The 9,686-nt window shown below is 50.0% G+C and overlaps 1 long non-coding RNA gene across 1 annotated transcript; it reads right to left on the reverse strand.

The window, feature by feature from the left end:
• Positions 1–1,624: 1,624 nt before the first annotated feature.
• LOC115289186 lies at positions 1,625–3,988 on the reverse strand. The gene is made up of 3 exons (XR_003907448.1): positions 3,836–3,988; positions 3,249–3,355; positions 1,625–1,963 (listed from the first exon to the last, which is right to left on the reverse strand). It is a non-coding gene; the product is annotated as an uncharacterized LOC115289186 (long non-coding RNA).
• Between the last annotated feature and the right edge of the window lie 5,698 nt (positions 3,989–9,686).

Below are 9,686 nucleotides of genomic sequence, written 5' to 3' on the forward strand. Positions count from 1 at the left end.
TCTTTGAGATGTCCAGACTCATACAAAGAACTTTTTAATGAATTGTTTTTCCTCAAAAAAAAAAAAAAAAAAAAAAAAGGAAGACATGTGTAGTCTCTCCCCCAGAGGGCTCTGAATTCTTGGCCGAGGAGGATAGAAAGAGAATGCTTCCAACCCCTCCCCCTTCAAATCTTAAATCTTTGAAAGCTACCCTCAGATCAAGCAATGTTTTCTTGCGAATTTTGCAACAAGAATTCTCGACTTTTTGAGTATAAGGCACATCTGAGCTTACGAGAGGAGTGAATCACTTTGGGTTTTCAGGGGCCATTCTAGAATCCTTGGGAAGGACTCCTTTTATTCCTGGACCGCCTTTGATGACACATGACCTTTGACTCTGATCAATGCATCCTCCTCCTGGAGCGGCAGAGAGGAGATCAAGTCTCTCAGCGCCCAGAGGAAGAGCCGGCCGTTAGGCCCTGACCTCCCGCCCTGCTCCTAACCTCGCTGATAATTGAGTTTTCCATCCATGCTCATCAGCAGGGTCGAAACACAAAGAAACAAGCCCCTCCTGACTCTGTCTTTGCCCAGATGAAACCTCCACCAAATCTGTTCAGCTCACCCCAACATCTGGCAGCAGAACCCACCAGAGAGGCCGGGTATCTGGGCGCTGGGTCCCCCCCATTCCAGCCTGGGCCCCCTGGCACCTCCCACACACCTGCTGCAGGCTGTGTGGCTCTGACAGCATTTGCTTCTCCTAAAAGAGTGCTCCTCTAGAGAGGCTCTGTTCTCCGTGGAAGACTCCAGTGATGGAGAAAATACCCCCAGTCGTGATCTTGCGGTTCATGGGTTCGAGCCCCGTGTCAGGCTGTGCACTGACAGCTGAGAGCCTGGAGCCCGCTTCAGATTCTGTGTCTCCCTCTCTCTCTGCCCCTCCTCTGTCTCTCTCTCTCTTTCTCTCTCTCTCAAAAATCAACATTAAAAACAATTTAAAAGAAACTTTCTTCACCTCACCCTCAATCCTTGTAAAATTTCTTATTTTTTTAAATGTATTCTGAAGTATTTTATTCTTTTTGATGACATCATAAATGTGAACTGTTTTTTCATTTCATTTGTGAGATGTTCACTGCTAGTGTATAGATATACAATTGATTTTTCTATATTGATCTCTTACTCTGCAACCTGACCAAAATATCTTAGTTCTGATAGTTAGTAGATTACTTATGATTCTCTCTTTATGAGATAATGTTACCTGCAATTAGAGATAGTTTTACTTCTGCCTTTTCAATCTGGATGCCTTTTTTTTTTACTTTAAAATTTCTTATTTTAGATTAAAGTAAGGGATAAATAAGCTTCTTCAGAACACCTGTACCCTGGGTTTGCCCTCCTCATGGAAGGAGTAGACAGCTAGCGTCACGTCCATGGTCAGTGCTGCAGAAGCAGGAGGTGCTGGCCTCCCCAGACTGGTGCGGACTGTCTGTGGCTCGCGGCTCACTGGGGACTGGTTCACGGGCAGCCAGAGGAGAGGTCCCCCTATTTTCATGAGTGTGATGCCTTCCGACCTTGCGTTTTACATGGTCTCCTCTGAGTCTCACCCCCCTACCCCCACCGAGGGAACTATATTATGAAAGAATGTAAGAAACCAATATATATATATATATATATATATATGAAATATATATGAAAGAATATACAAGAAACCAAAGGGCAGTAGACTTCTCCAAGGTGACCCGTGCTCACACGAGGTGGAGCTGAGCGCTGGGTCCAAGGCTGCAGACTCTGAAGCCCAGGAACTCTCCGGAGCGTCTCTCAGCTTCAGGAGGGACACTCTGGGGATGCAGAAGGAAGGAGGAGGTTTCCAGGCTCTGATAAACACCCAAGGGAACAAGGGCACAGGCAGAGCAGCGATGGTCAGAGGGAGCGGTGTGGACCTGACTTCTGAGGATGGAGAAGCTTAGCCAGAGCCCTTCAAGGGTGTGGGTGCTTCCTGGGGGAGGAAGGGTCTCCTCTGAGCCTCAAGGATGGAGCAGCGAGGAGAGGAGGGGAGAGGGAACCAAGAAAGGCACTCAGCAGAGGGATCCGCCCAAGTCGGCAAGGAGACAGCGGCCAGGCGGGTCAGTGGATGCTCACAGACCGGCCGCCCCAACCGGGAGGAGCTTGGAGGCGGAGGTACGAGGTGTGCAGGGCCTTGGCTGTCTGGCCAGGAGGTAGAGCTTTCTTCCAGAGCCCTCCCGGAGCAGCTACTGCAAGGAGGTAATACCCGCACAGTGTTGAACAATCAGGATATTTTCCCATCTGGAAACTGAAAAGCTGAAAACCTCATCCAAAAGAGTGCCTGTTACCTGGGCTTGCTAGAGTGACCTCCCCAAAGCTGGGACCCATTAGCATAAAACACTCCTTGCCACCACTGCTCTTTGCCCTCGTGCCTGGGCAGTGTGAAGCCCGGGGCCCTCGATACCAGGTCCCTGTGCCGCCTGTGTGGATGCAGAAGGTCCAAGAGTGAGGTGAGAAGCTCTATGTTCACCAAGTGCCTGCAGGTGGTTACTGGCCGTGGACAAATTTAAGAGGAAGAAATACACCATAAAAGCCACCCCAGACCCTGGGAAAGAATAGGGCTCCTCCTGCAAAGTCTGAGACAGTAGGTCCAAGGCAGATCCAGGAACCTGGATTTTTAACAGAAACAGAGACAGGCCAGGGTGAGAGGTGGATCATGCAAGTACAAGGTCAGATTCTTTATAAGTTTGCGCCATTGCTCATCACGGATATGCTTCCGCTGATGTCTGATGCTCTATATCTTGGTGTCGAAGTTGTTTGGCCCTCCTCAGATTTTGCACCTCGAGTAAGTTCCTCTCTCTCCTCGCCCTAGTCTCGGCCCTCAACAAAAACCCCAGGTGGTCCCAAGTCCGACAGCTCAGCACCACCTTCCAAGGTCTTGCCTGCGTCTCTGGCATCATGCCCCTCCCCTCTTCACACTGTCAATGGCCTCAGCCATAAGCACAGGGTTTGCACCCCTACCCACTGGGCCTTGGACGTGCTCTCCTGCTATGTCCTCTTTCCTCTGGGATCCTCCTGGCTAGCTCCTCCTCCCCAGTGCCATCACGACCCCCTTCAAGTGCACACATCCTGTCATTTAAATCACTGAACACCCAGGGCACCTGGCATATGCAACTCTTGATCTTGGGGTTGTGAGTTCAAGCCCCGCATTGAGTGTGGAACCTACTTAAAAAATAAAATAAAATTTAAAAAATAACAATAAATCATAAAGCACTGACCCCCAACACTCCGAGGAAAGAACAGTTTTTTGGTACTTCCGTGCTTGCTTTGCACGCACCTCCAGGCAGGACCGTCTCACCATCCAGATTCCTCTGTGTCTGTGAGCCTTTTAAGAAGAAGAAAACATCTAACTCTAGATCTCCCCACACCAAGAACATACTCTGATTTTGATGAGTGAATGAAGGAATGAATGAGTGAGTGAGTGAGTGAGTGAGTGGAACTCAGTCAGGACACAGCAGGATGAGCACAGGCTTCGGTGTCACAGTACAAACACAGTAACTGATGTTCCATAAACTTAGAAAATACTAGGGATCAGCTGGTGGATCTTCCCTCCTAACCACGTTCTGGTGCTGTCTGCTCTGAAGGGTGTGCGCCAGAGCCTTCTGAGGCTGGTTGTTGTGACTTCTGTGTCATGGCTAAATTTGGCTTGATAGGCAATTAATATTGATCAAGGCTTAGATGAGAATCAGTCCCCAGATCAACGGGATGGTTGGCACAATCTACAGCCAGACATAGGAGAGAATTAATGTGAGTCTCTGTTGCATCCCACTGGTTCAACCCAAATTTCAGGATCATCATCTGGTACCTGAGCTGGGCGTGGTGGCAGTCTGCTGGGAGGAATCTTAGATACTGTCACAGATGGAGTCTCCTGAAACCCCCTTGAGGCTTTAAATGTCATGAAAAAGATCTTGCTCCAGAATAGATTTATTCTGGCTCTCCCCATATTAGTAGCATTCTCCAGAGGAGCAGACCTATAGAGGGGAGAAAGAGAGAATTTAAGGAACTGGCTCACTGAAAAGTGGATCACCACAGGATCATGGGTGATTGTGGGTGCTGACAAGTCCAAAATCTGTAGGGCAAGCGAGAAGGCTGAAGACAAAGGAAAGAGTTGATGCAGCCATCTCGAGTCCCAAGGCCATCTGAACGCAGACTGCCCTCTTCTTTGGGGGACCTCAATCTTTTGTTAATGCCCTCAACTTACTGGACAAGGCCCACCCACATGACAGTGGCTAATCCATTTTACCCAGTGTCTTGGTTTCAACACAATCTCCTCTAAGAAATATCTTCCCAGTGCCATCTAGACTGGTGTTTGACCAAGCAACTGGGTACCATGGTCTAGCCAAGTTGACACATCAAAGTAACCATTATACTCCCTGAGTTTACAACATGAAATGAAATCAGCCCCTGAAATGGTCAACATGTCACTAAACAGGAAGCAGTCATGGGAAAGTGCTTTGAGGGGGTGGTGGGGAGGGTCCTACGAACAAAGGTGCCACCAGGGTGAAGGCTGTGACCAATCTGTTGCTGGAAGATAATCAGGAGACACCAGGGGCTCTGCTAGACTGTAGGGAAGGCCCAAAGGTGCCTGACAGAGTATTCTCCTCAAAGACTGATTTTGTTCACCAAACACTTTTGGCTCTCCAAAGTATGGGTCATCTTGACTAGACTCCGAGGTAGAGAAAACAATCTGACAACAGACCTCAAGACCTCACAGTCCAGGGGGGAAGCAGATATCCAAGGGACAAAAGCTATGACAGCAGAGTATGCCAATGAGGAAGGGTTGATATGGGCACCTGCACTTGGGGATGATGTGACCCTGTTGCGGAGACAAAGAGCTAGCACCAAACACAGCGGTCATCACCCGGGAGATGAATCAGGAGAGTTTAGTGATGTACAATGTGAAAAATTTTGCAGCATTTAGAAGCAAAGAACCAGATGTACGCACAGCATTAGATTTTAAAAACGTAGTGCCAAAGGGCGTCTGGGTGGCTTATCAGTTAAGCATCTAACTCTTGACGTCAGCTCAGGTCTCGATATCAGGGTTGTGAGTTCAAGCTCTGCATTGGGCTCTGTGCGGGACTTGAAGCCTACTTAAAAAAATAAAATCAATGCAGTGCCGAACAGGCAGAAGAAGTAAGAAGCAAAGAAGTGCATTTACATAACTTAAAAATACATTACACAGAGCAACATACTTCAGAGATATGCATATGATTTCAGGGTGCAGAGCAGATGCACTGAGACAGTCGTCTGTGAAAAGAGGGGAATGGGAAGGAGGATGGGCAAGCATACTGGTGAGAAGTGGAGCCTGGCAGGGACAGCGAGAGATGTTTCACGAACTAATGACTATGAGCGACTCAAGCCTCTGCACTGAGCTCCTTAGAGTTTCCACATTGGCCACCGTGGGAGAAAAATGATGATGCCAGTTACAATGATTTGGTCAATGGCTGTCTTCCCTTCCAGACCAGAGGTTGGCAAACTATGGCTCATGAGCCAAATACAACTCACCATCTGTTTTTGTAAATAAAGTTTTATTGACACACAGCCACACTCATTCATTTGCGGAGTGCCTATAGCGGCTTCCACACTTACAAAGGTGGCTTCTGGAATTGCAAAGCAGGCTTCTTAGGCTGCAAGGCTTAAGGTATTTACCAAGTAGTCCTTTCTAGAAAGACTTACTAACCTTGTTCCAGACTAAAGGCTCATGTCAGGGGCCACAGATAAAGAGAAAAAGGAGGACCCCACAAATGGTGAGATGGATGCAGTGATCAAACACCAGACAAGCACAGGAGCATCCTGAGACCATAATACAGAACTCAGACCATGAGTGAGGATCACTCAGTTCTTGGTGCGCACCGGGCCTTTGTACATGCTGCTCTTCTATGCAGAACACTCTCCACCCCTGCTTTTCCTGGCTAACCCTGGAGGCCTCTCTGGCCCCGGTTCTCAGGTCGCGAAGCCCTGCTATGTGCTGTCCTAACATTCTGCACGGTTCTGAGAATACACGGCACCCTGATAATTATTTGTTCAACATCCACTTTCCTTTTTTCACACAGGTATGGACCACTTCCTGCTCAATTCTGGCTTCCAAGCAACTATAGAATGTGTAGGGGAAGGCGAGGAATACGATTAGAAAATATTCAAGGAAAAATGGCAAGAGGCCTGCAGTGCCAAAGAGAAGTGGATGCTCTCATCCAAAGGGCCTGTGCTTTAGGCCTGACTCCCTGGTACAAAGACCGGCTGCTGGAAGAATTAATGACCTGGAGCTAGAATAGAAGGAGCCAGATCTGGGTCCGCCCAACTCCCTACTGGAGGCCGTGCTGCCCTGTTCCGTCTTTGCTCCTCTGTGAACCAAGACTGCTTATAGAGCATAGAACGCTCTAGGTCTTTTTTTTTTTTTTTGGCATTTATTTATTTTTGAGAGACAGAGAGAGACAGATCATGAGCAGGGGAGGGGCAGAGAGAGAGGGACACACAGAATTGGAAACAGGCTCCAGGCTCTGAGCTGTCAGCACAGAGCCCAATGTGGGGCTTGAACTCACGAACTGTGAGATCATGAAGTCAGACGCTCAACCGACTGAGCCACCCAGGCACCCCGTTCTAGGTCTTTAAGATTGGTAATGCAGGCAATTCAAAATCAGGAAAAGGGTGCCTAAATTTGGAGCACAGATCACCCCTGCCTCCACTATCTACACCCAGGCACTGCTCCAGGGGCTTGATGTCAATTCTTTCATGGAATCCTCAGGACAAGTGATGTTACAGATGAGGAATGTGCAGCACAGGGAAGCCCAGCGTCCAGCCCCGGGTCATACATCTCTCTGGCGACAGAGCCAGATTTACTCTGTGGGTGCCTGGTGACAGAATTCAGGCCCTGACCACGACTCGACGCCACCTCTCACTAGGATTGCTGGTGGCTTTCTCATGTGTGACATTCAGTTTCTTATGTGTTCTTTGTACCACTCTGTGTGTTGGGGAGAGAGGATACTTATGCCCATGTAGCAAGTGAGAAATCGAAGAAGCCAGGTCCTTTGAGTGGCATTCTGGACTGTTCTATGGCTCTACTACCAACCCCCAAGGCAGTGCACCTTGGCAAGAGGTGAGTCATTCCATGTAGGAAATGCTCACCCGGTACTAGGTCAGGCCGGGTCCCAAGCTGCGCACCCTGGACACCAGAGAATGGGCAGGACTGGAGCAGGTACTGGGCCTGTGGATGGTAGGACATGGAGACACATATCTGTAACCGTGGAAAAGTCAAGCTGCAGGGTAAACCCCTAGGTGAGATCGTTTCCTTCTAGGGTTATCGGGGAATCTTCCTGGAGGAGAATGCAGTGGTCAAGCTCCTGAACTGAGTCCCACGCTCCCACCTGTCTTACCCAGTAGCCAATAAAAGGATGCCTTGGGCTTCCTCTGCCTGTTGAAGGAAACTTCATACCAGGCTCCCTGTCTCTGATGCAGCCTTGGCTCTGGCTCCCAGCTTAGCCCAAAAAGTCTGCACACAAGGCCCACTCCATAGGCTCACGGGCTTCCCTCTCCAGCTCAATGACGTCCTTGAATGGGGCACACGGAATTAGACCCGTGATCACACGGGAACTCCGCTGGAGTTCACGGGCTCTTCCCTCCTGGCCTCTCCCAGTGTCCTGCCCCGTTCAGCCCTGGGATCTGCCCAACATTGGAGGGATTGGAGAGGACAGAGCCAAGATGAGGACATGCCCCAAAGAACCCCCGCCCCCAGGCTTTCTTCCTCTCCTGGAAGTCGAGGACTCTCTTGACTGTCTTGTACATCCTGTCCTTCAGTCCTTGAGGCTACCTTCCTGAAGGAACCTTTGGGGACTGGATGTGTGGGGTTGGACAATTTCAAGCAGACCTTGACGTCCTGACTCATGAGATGCCTGCGTAAGGCGCGCAGGGAATATGGAGACACACGGATGAAGAGTAGAACTGATCTCCTTGACAGAGAAAATGAGCCCTGGCCTGTGCAGGAAAATGAGAAAAGACAAAAGGAAATTCTCCCTCTCGAATGACCCAGCAGAGCAGTCACGCAGCTCCAGAGTTGCATCCCCACTGAGAGACCTTCGGAGGATGCCCTCAGGGGAAGACTGCAGCCACATGCCACCTAATGTGGCACCTAATGGCCGGTGTCAGCCCGCCGGCTTCTCCCTTCTGCCCTTCTGCCCAGCGAATGAGCCACACAGGCCCCCTCCCGTCCCTGGGCCCTCGTCTTCCTTAGCGTGCCACCAGGAGGAATTAAACTCAGCTGCAAGCTGGACCCCTCTCCTGGCTCTTGCCCCAGACCCCCCCACTTTGCCTGTTTCTGCCTCCTGTCTCCTGTCTCAAACCTTGGGCCCTCTGACGCCTGGCCTCTGCTTGCCAACTCCCACCGCCTGCCTCGGCTCTCTTGTACCCATTTATTTGATTGGCTGACCTCTGCCCATCCCCTAGGACTCCTGGCTTGATGAATCGGGAGCCCGCTTCGTCCTGAAGCGCAGGCACACTGGGCAGTCTATTCTGCTTCCAGTGCAGAGGGCGGTGACCCAGGGAATCCTGACCTTGGCAGTGATCCGCTGGCCTACAGGCCAAACTGCCACAGACGCACGGCAGCTGAGGCGGCCACACCATTGCTCAGCAGTCACCCAATGCACAGGGCTCCTCTGGAGACTCTCCCGTCTTGTGATTTGGGCCCTGACAACACAAGGACAGTTACCTGTCTCATAGGTGACAGCACCAGCATCGTCTAGAAATGAAAACAGAATCTTAGCCTCCATCAAGTGGAGGATCTTCCTGTTTCCAAATATGATAAGGGAAGGAGCCCAAGGGGACCACTCGAGTGCCCTCTCTGGGGTCTGGGCTAGGGATGGGGCACTGAGCAGGGTGTGGCCCCCCTCTGCCCGGCACACGCCGAGCAGTGTGGTTAAGAAAGCCCCCTCCCCTGCTCTACATCCCCGTAGGACCCCGGTCAAACCTCAGTCACAACGCCTATCCGAAGTCAATCTCTTATTAACTGTGCAAGGTGATCTGTTCTGCTAGAATTTTAGGTTTTTCTCCTTTTTTAGGTTTATTTTTGAGAGACAGAGAGACAGTGTGAGCAGGGGAGGGGCAGAGAGAGGGGGATTGAGAGAATCCCAAGCAGGCTCCAGGCTGTCAGCACAGAGCTGGATGCAGGGCTTGAACTCACAAAATCATGAGATCATGACCTGAGCTGAAACCAAGAGTCAGACACTTAACCCACTGAGCCAGCCGGGCGCCCCTAGAATTTTGGTTTTTAAGTGCAAGGCAGGTATCTTCACTCATCCTGTGTTTATTCGTATTTGCCCTCATTTTCATGTTGTCAGTCAGAGCATTTATTGGGAGCCTACTTCATGCCCAGTCCGTGCCCCAGACCCCAGGAATACAAAGATAAATAAGATGCAGGCCCTGAACTCAGGGCTCCGAGTCTAGTGACAGGTAGAGAGATCATTAAATCTTAATATGACAAGTGCAACAATAGAAAGATGCAAGAGGCGATAGGAGTTCAGAGGAAGAAGCATTTTTCCTTGCTTCAGGAAATGTAGAAATGCGTCACAAAGGAGGAGGCTTTTTAATGGGGTTTTGAAGAATAAATGGGAGTTCTTTGGGCCAGAAAGGCATTGTGGTCATGAACACATACCATCTTCATTGATGAG

This window comes from Suricata suricatta, chromosome 4, assembly GCF_006229205.1.
Source record: "Suricata suricatta isolate VVHF042 chromosome 4, meerkat_22Aug2017_6uvM2_HiC, whole genome shotgun sequence".
In the NCBI taxonomy this organism is placed as follows: Eukaryota; Metazoa; Chordata; class Mammalia; order Carnivora; family Herpestidae; genus Suricata; species Suricata suricatta.